The sequence below is a fragment of the Clupea harengus genome, chromosome 6, assembly GCF_900700415.2.
Source record: "Clupea harengus chromosome 6, Ch_v2.0.2, whole genome shotgun sequence".
Lineage (NCBI taxonomy): Eukaryota > Metazoa > Chordata > Actinopteri > Clupeiformes > Clupeidae > Clupea > Clupea harengus.
The window spans coordinates 11,173,357-11,180,856 of NC_045157.1; the positions used below are offsets into that span (position 1 = coordinate 11,173,357).

A 7,500-nucleotide genomic window follows, 5' to 3' on the forward strand; every position below is an offset into this window, starting at 1 on the left:
GAATGACAGGTAGACAGATGCATATAGAATGGATTAGCTGTGATACAGAGATGATGATGAGGATGACGATGATAACGTTGATGAAGGTTACAATGGGAGTGTGTGCTGTCTCTGTGCTTCAGGTCGGACTTTGGGCTCGGGAGCGTTTGGCCGCGTTGTCGAGGCAACAGCTTACGGTCTCAGCCATGCTCAGTCTACCACCAAAGTGGCCGTGAAGATGCTGAAATGTAGGCACAGAATATATATATACACACACACACACACACACACACACACACACACACACACACAGTTATTTGGTTTTAGGCAGATGGACACAAGCACATCACTAGGATGATTTATAATGATGAATGATGCTTCTTGAATGGTAGATTATATTTATTACATGGTTATTGATTGATAGTGATGAATGACATGTAATACATGGTTATTTATTGATGATGATGAATGATATTTTTGCGTGATGATAATGATAAATGATATGTATTGATTGATATTAACTATTGATGACTGTGATGTCAGCCACTGCGAGGCGGAGTGAGACTCAGGCTCTGATGTCAGAACTGAAGATTATGAGTCATCTAGGACCCAGCCTCAACATAGTCAACCTGCTGGGAGCCTGTACCAAACAGGGTAAACACACACGCACACACACACACACACACACACACACGCACACACACACGCACACGCACACGCACACACACTTATATATATAACATATATCATCAATGTATTTTGAGTGTTCTTTTTGTTATCCTGATTGGTGCACTGTGATTGGTTCAGGGCCTCTATACCTGGTGACGGAGTACTGTCGCTATGGTGACCTGGTGGATTACCTTCACCGAAACAAACACACATTCCTTCAGTATTACGCCGACAAGAACCGCCGCGAGGCTGACCTCTACTGCAACGGAACCTTAGAACGCTCTGGGAAAGGGTAAGAACAGTACACTCTCATCGCAGTACATTGCACAACACAGTTCCAATGTTCTCACATGATGCAGGATGAACAGGATGACTTGTACTCGTGTATGTGAAAATACAGTCACACACACAGTTGCAGAGAACAGCAGGGTGTGTGTGTGGGGGGCGGGGGGGGGGCAGACAGAGTCAATAAGATGGGTCATAAGAAATCAGAGAGGCCGTGTGTGTGTGTGTGTGGGGGGGCGGGGTGCACTAAAAGTGTATGTGTTGTACTGTCAATATGCAGTGTCTGATAAGTGTGTGTAAGTGTGGACTGTTCATGTGCAGTGTATGATAAGGGTTTGTGTGTGTGTGTGTGTGTGTTCAGGTACGTGTCGTTTGGCAATGACAGTGATGGCGGTTACATGGACATGAGTCGAGATGAGCCCAGTGAATACATGCCCATGCAGGACCACACACACACCGTCAAATACGCAGACATCCAGCCATCAGGGTACGAGTCACCCTACCAGCAGGACATCTACCAGGAGCAAGGTGAACATACACACACAGACAAACACACACGTGCGCACACACACGTGCGCACACACACACACACACACACCACACGCGCACACACACACTCACACCACACGCGCACACACACACACACACCACACACACACACACACACACACACACACACAGACAAACACACACGTGCGCGCACACACACACACACCACACGCGCACACACACACACACACACCACACACGCACACACGCACACACACACACACACCACACGCGCGCACACACACACACACACACACGCACGCACACACCACACGCGCACACACACACACACACACACACACACACACACACACATTTTAAACACTTACCATAGCAGTATAATAATCATTGAGAACACTATGTACACACATTGTGCACTAGATATGGTCCAGCTCATGCAGCCACTTCACTACTGAATGAGAGCCATTGTGTGTGTGTCTGTGGGGGGGGGGAGGGGTGTCACCTGTGCTGTATGTTAGTCTTTTAACTTTTCATGCAAAAATGCACTTCGACCACCAAAACATTTCCTACTTCATCCTCAAGTGACCTGTGTATAGCTATAGCATATCCTCTCTCCTATTAAACTACTTTATTACTCGATGTACAATGAACTAAAAAACACAAAAAAACATCAAACATTGCAAAATTATTGCAAAGAATTATGCGTTGCTGTATCCACTATGTTTGCACAGTTTAGTGTTGCATTGCAAAAGTAAAGAAAAGCGTATGACACCTCATACATATTGTAGAACAAATCAAATACAGTAAATATGAAATTCAGCTATATGCCTCAAAACAGCTCCATGCTAAATATTCTGTGGTGCACTATAGTACAAAAAAGTGTGCAGACATTTTTCTTTCCCAGTACAGTAAGTGAAATAACAAAACATGAGACTACCACTAGAAGACTTCTGCAGCACTTAATGCTGATCCGTGTTGTCCTCTGAATTTAACGTGACATTTGTATGAACTTCTGAACACATTTACAGTACCGCAACATTCTCCTTTGCCTTGAATCTTTAGAAAAAAACGTAGCACATCTTATCCACCCCTAAAATCCCCCATATTCCACAAATATTTCAAGGCAAGCCGTTGTCATGACACCAATAACCAACTTTTTTGATGTGTTGGTTTGTCACAATTCTGTAGTGTGGCAAATTTACCACATTGTACAAATGGGTTCAGTGTTTGTTACAGTGGTTAGTGTTGTTGTCAAGCAAGCATCTGATCTGGGTTCAATGTTAGTACAGTGGTTAGTGTTGTTGTCCAGGCATCAGCTGACCTGGGTTCAGTTCTTGGGCACTGCTAGATGCTATTGGGTGAAAGTGTTTGCTAAGTATTTATTCATTTACTGTAGTTGCATTTTTAGAGTCACTTTGTCTCATTGATGCCCATGACTTACATATACAACAGTAATAGTAGGAAAATGTCTTCAGCAACACCTACATATAATGTTTTCCGTCATACATGCACATTTCAATGTAAAAGCTGTATAACCACTTTTGTATTAATTCAAACAATCAAAACAAAGCAGAAAATTGAAAAAACCCCGGAATGATCAGTCTTATTTCAAGCGTATAGTTTCATTTGTACAGATACAGCATCTTTCCTTCTGCAGTGACCTAATTTTGAACTGAAAGTTTTTAAACTGAGGATAGTTGTACGGAGTTTTGCTGTTGGTGAGAATTGACTGAGACAATATCCACAGTTTAGTTCACGTAGTCTACAGACATTATGAATGTGTCAAATGTTTTGAAAAGGTGTACATGGTACTGTAAAAATGTGTGTGTGTGTGTGGGTGTGGGTGTGGGTGTGTGTGTGTGTGTGTGTTGTGTGTGTGTGTGTGTGTTGTGTGTGTGTGTGTGTGTGTGTGTGTTAAATGTAGGAAGCATGCCCTGCAATACAGCTGGACAGCAGATGTCTCAGAGAGGATGGCACAGAGTACACACACACACACACACACACAGACACACACACACATACTTTAGCTCAAACAACGCTGTAGTTGTCCAGTAACACATGACCACGGGCCCAGGGCAGGTCAGTCAAACCCTGCTGCTGTTCGTCTGCATTGACTGTGAGTCTGTAGTCTTTTAAGGATTCAGTCTCTCGTGTTTATTCGGTCTCTTACTGTTGGGATCTCTGTTGGGGAAATCTTACTTTGCTCCTTAGACATGTTTTTCACAATTCATCTTCCATCTTTCACAATTCTCTCTCTCTCTCACCCTCTTCCCCCCCTTCCTGTCCTCTCTCCATCTCCCCCTTCTCTCTCTCTCCCACTCTCTCTCTCTCTCTCTCCCTCCCATCTCTCTACCCGTCCCCCCTCCCTCTCTCTCTAGGCCATCATGTGGACGAGTCTATGGTCATCAGTGGAGTCCCCCTTCCTGAGTGTCACTGATCTTGTGGGCTTCAGCTACCAGGTGGCCAAGGCATGGAGTTCCTGGCCTCCAAAAACGTCAGTACCTGTGTGTGTGTGTGTGTGTGTGTGTGTGTGTGTGTGTGTGTGTGTGTGGTGTGTGTGTGTGTGGTGTGTGTGTGTGTGTGTGTGTGTGGTGTGTGTGTGTGGTGTGTGTGTGAAATAGAGAATTATCGAAAGCAATGTTCTGTGTGGTTTTAAACAGGGAAGTAGGTATGAGTTGTGTTTTCATATTTGGTTTCAGGTGGATGATGCGGTAGAGGGTGTGAGTGTGTGCTTGTGTGGTGTGTGTCACTGTGTTTGTGTGTGCTCAGGTTTCGATGCGTGAGAATGCGGTTCAGTTTGTTCTGTGGGTTTTAGAGTTGATTTTGTGAAGACGTCTTCAGGTGTGTGTGTGTGGTGTGTGTGTGTGTGTGTGTGTGTGTGTGGGTGTGCATGCATGCCTGTGTGTGCTATGTCTGTGTGGTGTGGTGTGCATGCCTGTGTGTGTGTGTGTGTGTGTGTGTGTGTGTGTGTGTGTGTGTGTGTGTGTGGTGTGTGTGTGTTGTGTGTGTGTGTGCACGTGCGCGCTTGTGGCTGTTTCTCACTTGGCTCTCTCATGTGTAGTGTGTACATCGTGACCCTGGCAGCCCGGAATGTTCTGGTTTGCGAAGGAAACTGGTGAAGATCTGTGACTTTGGACTTGCACGAGACCATCATGCACGATTCCAACTACATCTCTAAAGGCAGTGTGAGTACACACACCCCACCCCCCCTACCCCACACACACACACAAATACAAACACACATACACACACACAACACCCCCCACAAACACACGTACACACACCACTACCACCCCCCACAAACACACATACACACACACAACCAGGGGGGGGGTTACAAACACTTGTAAAAAAAACACACAGATTTTCCAGAGATAAATAAACAGGCAATGACGTACTAACCATACTGGCACCGTAAAGGACTGCTCAGCACGGTTAGCGTCAAACTAAGAGACAGCTGTTGGGTTCAGGGGGGGGATGGGGTGGGGTGGGGTGGTGGGGTGGGGTGGTGTGGGGTGGGGTTACAAAGCACTTATAAGAGACACAGATTTTGCCAGAGATAAATAAACAGGAAATAACGTACTAACCGCACTGGCACCGTAAATGACTACCGTATTTTCCGGACTATAAGCCGCTACTTTTTTCCCACGCTTTGAACCTCGCGGCTTAAACAACGATGCGGCTAATTTATGGATTATGATACCTGTGACTGTATACGGTGGCTTTGTGTTTACGGTGGCTTTGTGGAGCTAGGATGCTAGCATGGATGCAGCCGCATGGATGCTTAGCTCCACGCGATTTCTCAGTATCTCTCAATAACTTAACTAATGTCAAAATAACCACAGTCTACCAGCGTAGACAGAACACAACTCAAAACACTTTAGAAAATAAAATAAAAGTTTACAACAATACAAATCCAGTCTTCAAGTTCTTTAGCTCACTGGTTTCAAACTAGCGTCTGTCTTCAATCTAACGTTCTAGCTTCTGATTGACTCTTGCGACTGTGCGCTCTTAAAGCAACAGTGCACTTATCTAACTGGCAAAACTAACTATTGTATTAGTTTTGATATTCATTTTAGCCTGTGTAAAGTTAATTTGTTTCAATGTTGCGGTAGGCACCTGCGGCTTATAGACATGTGCGGCTTATTTATGTTAAAAATAATTATTTTTAAAAAATTCAGTGCGTGAGGCTTATATTCAGGTGCGCTCAATAGTCCGGAAATTACGGTACTCAGCACGGTCATCGTCAAACTAAGAGACAGCTGCTGGGGGGGGGGTTACAAACACTTGTAAAGAGACACAGATGAGTAAAATAAATAAATGCTACATAAATGTTAAATAAATACATTTTACAGGTTACAAAACACTTATAAAGAGACACAGATTTTTGCCAGAGATAAAATAAACAGGAAATTATGTACTAACCGCACTGGCACCGTAAAGGACTGTGTTCCATAGGAAAATGTTCCAATAAATGTTAAATAAATACATTTTACAGTGAGTGATAAGCGAGAATCAAAGAGGTATGTCTTTAAGTGCATGTTTTAAAAGGTTTCAATATCCCCCTCTTCTAATCCTTTGCATGTGTGTGTGTGCCCCTGTGTGTGTGTGTGTGGTGTGTGTGTTTCTCTTGTCTGTGTGTGTGTGTGTGTGTGTGTGTGTGTGTGTGTTTACAGACCTTCCTGCCTCTGAAGTGGATGGCCCCAGAGAGCATCTTCCAATAACTTGTACACCTCTCTGAGTGACGTCTGGTCCTTCGGCATCCTGCTCTGGGAGATCTTCACTCTGGGTAAGACACCACCTCTCACATTCATTTCATTTACTCATTCCTCCATCCTCATTCATTCACTCATTCATTCATTCATTTCTCATCCTCCCATTCATTTGCCATCCACTCATATCTCTACCTTCCACTCATGTGTGTGTGTGTGTGTGTGTGTGTGTGTGTGTTTGTGTGCTGTACATATGTGATATGTGTGTATATGTGTCTTGTAAATATGTGATGTGTGTGTGTATGTGTCTTGTAAATATGTGTGTGTTGTAGGGGCACTCCATATCCAGACCTGCCCATGAATGAGCTGTTCTAACAACGCCCTGAAGAGAGGCTATCGCATGTCGAAACCTTCACATGCCTCTGATGACATGTTAAGACACACACACACACACACACACACACACACACACCAAACACCCACACCCACACACACACCACACACACACACAGGGATGTAACACATCCAGGGTGAAGCATGACTGAGAAAAACTCATTATGTTGTCAATTGCAAACAGACAGCTTTGGACTTTTTTCTAATTCTCTTTCATGTGTGTGTGTGTGTGTGTTCATGTGTGTGTGTGTGTGTGTGTGTGTGTTTAGCTATGATGTGATGAGAAAGTGCTGGGAGGAGAAGTATGAGAAGCGCCCTGAGTTCTCCTTCCTGGTGCACCACCATGGGCAACATGCTGACAGACGACTACAAGAAGGTGAGTCACCTCCTCTCCTCTCCTCTCCTCTCTTCACTTCTCCTCTCCTCAATTCTCCTTACTTCTCCTCCTCTCCTCTCCTCTCCTCCCCTCTCCTCTCCTCTCCTCTCTTCTCCTCTCCTCACTTCTCCTCCTTTACTCTCTTCTCTTCTCCTCACTTCTCCTCACTTCTCCTCTCCTCTCTTCTCTTCTCCTCTCCTCTCTTCTCTTCTCCTCTCCTCACTTCTCCTCCTCTCCGCTCCTCTCCTCACTTCTCCTCCTCTCCGCTCCTCTCCTCACTTCTCCTCCTCTCATCTTCTCTCCTCACTTCTCTTCCTCTCCTCTCCTCTCTCCACTTCTTCTCCTTTACTCTCTTCTCTTCTCCTCACTTCTCCTCACTTCTCCTCTCCTCTCTTCACTTCTCCTCTCCTCAATTCTCCTCACTTCTCCTCCTCTCCTTTCCTCACTTCTCCTCTCCTCAACTCTACTCGCATCTCCTCTCCCCTCTCCTCTCCTCTCCGCTCCTCTCCTCACTTCTCCTCCTCTCATCTCCTCTCCTCTCCTCACTTCCCCTCACTCCTCTCCTCTCCTCACTTC

General features: G+C 45.0%; 1 pseudogene; it reads left to right on the forward strand.

Annotated features, from left to right (window-relative positions):
- LOC105888595 overlaps positions 1-7,500 on the forward strand; it is a 51,681-nt pseudogene that overhangs the window by 41,521 nt on the left and 2,660 nt on the right.